The sequence below is a fragment of the Theropithecus gelada genome, unplaced genomic scaffold, assembly GCF_003255815.1.
Source record: "Theropithecus gelada isolate Dixy unplaced genomic scaffold, Tgel_1.0 HiC_scaffold_348, whole genome shotgun sequence".
NCBI lineage: Eukaryota > Metazoa > Chordata > Mammalia > Primates > Cercopithecidae > Theropithecus > Theropithecus gelada.
Genome location: NW_020259992.1, coordinates 8,153 through 9,740, shown reverse-complemented (window position 1 = coordinate 9,740; position 1,588 = coordinate 8,153). Strand labels below are relative to the sequence as shown.

Genomic DNA, 1,588 nt, shown 5'->3' with positions numbered 1-1,588 from the left:
GGCTTGCAGCAGCTGGACTGGCAGCAGGATGACCCACAGCCTGAGGAGCGGCAGGGTTTACAGCAGATGGACTGGCAGCAGCAGGGCTTACAGCAACTACACTGGGAACAGCCACAAGAACCACAGCCTCCCTTAGAGCCACCGCTAGAGCCACAGCCACAGCCTCCCTTGGAGCCCCCACAAGAGCCACAGCCTCCCTTGGAGCCCCCACAAGAGTCACAGGCCCCCTTGGAGCCCCCACAGGAGCCACAGCTGGAGCAGGAACAGGCTGGCACACAGCAGCACACAGGCTTGCAGCAGCAGACGGGCACACAGCAGCTGGAGCCACAGCCCCCACAGCCGGAACCACAGCCCCCACAGCCGGAGCCACAGCCCCCACAGCCGGAGCCACAGCCTCCAGAGCAGCCACAGCAGCCCATGGTTCTGGTGGATTGAGGGTGGAGCAGGTAGAGGAACAGGTGAGAGGGAGGTGCAGGTGTGGAGCCCCCAAGGCTGGGCTCTTTATACACCTGTCTGAGGTCAGGTGGGTCACAGGGGCCCTTCCTTGTTCCTCCTAAAATTCTTTCCCAGGAAACTTGTGTGTCATTTAAAATAACAAAAATACTGTGTTTTCTTTTTTTTTTTTTTTGAGACAGAGTCTCGCTCTGCCGCCCAGGCTAGAGTGCAGTGGCCGGATCTCAGCTCACTGCAAGCTCCGCCTCCTGGGTTTACGCCATTCTCCTGCCTCAGCCTCCCGAGTAGCTGGGACTACAGGCGCCCGCCACCTCGCCCGGCTAGTTTTTTGTATTTTTTAGTAGAGACGGGGTTTCACCGTGTTAGCCAGGATGGTCTCGATCTCCTGACCTCGTGATCCGCCCGTCTCGGCCTCCCAAAGTGCTGGGATTACAGGCTTGAGCCACCGCGCCCGGCCTGTGTTTTCTTGTGACACACTTCCTCCTCCTACGTGGTTTTCCGCTCTAAATCTTCAGGGTCCAAGTCCTCCCCTCCGTGGACTCCCAGGAATGAGTGAAACCTGGTTTGTTTCTGCCCCGCCCTCTGACCCCAGCCTTCTGCCCCTGTTTTCTCTTCCCTTCAGGGAACTGTTCTCACCACCTGTGCTCCCCACGCCACTGTCTCCACCAGGCGATGGGGTGCTGCGAATTCCCTTTTCTCTCCTTCACTTTTCTGCCCCTGCTTCCTGCAACCCTGATCTTTCTCAGTGCTCCCTAAAGGCGTGGAACACTTGTGGCTCCTCCCAGCTCTCCTTCCTGTCCGGGTTTCCTGGGTGAGCAACTGGATGCCTTGTGGAGAGGTCCTCAGCTCTTCTGCCCCGCTCATTTCTAGAGGGCAGCACCTGGTTCCGTACCCGGCAGCAACCTCACAACCTCCTGGGTCTCAGACCCACTGTCCTCCCTGCCTGGGCATTAGGGAGTTCCCGCCCAAACCCTCCAAAGAGAACCGTGGGAGGAGGTGGCAGGTGGTTGTGGACCTGAACTCTAGGAATCTGGGATTCTTGTCTGACACACCAGCCCTCGGGCATGGCTTCGCATTTCCTCTGATGTCCAGCAGGCCTCTCCCTGCCCTGGTGCAGTCTGCACCTTCCCATCCC

The 1,588-nt window shown here is 58.9% G+C and overlaps 1 pseudogene; it reads left to right on the top strand.

Annotated features, from left to right (window-relative positions):
* The first annotated feature begins 4 nt into the window (after nt 1-4).
* On the top strand, nt 5-1,268 carry LOC112617704 (annotated as a pseudogene).
* Nucleotides 1,269-1,588: the final 320 nt, after the last annotated feature.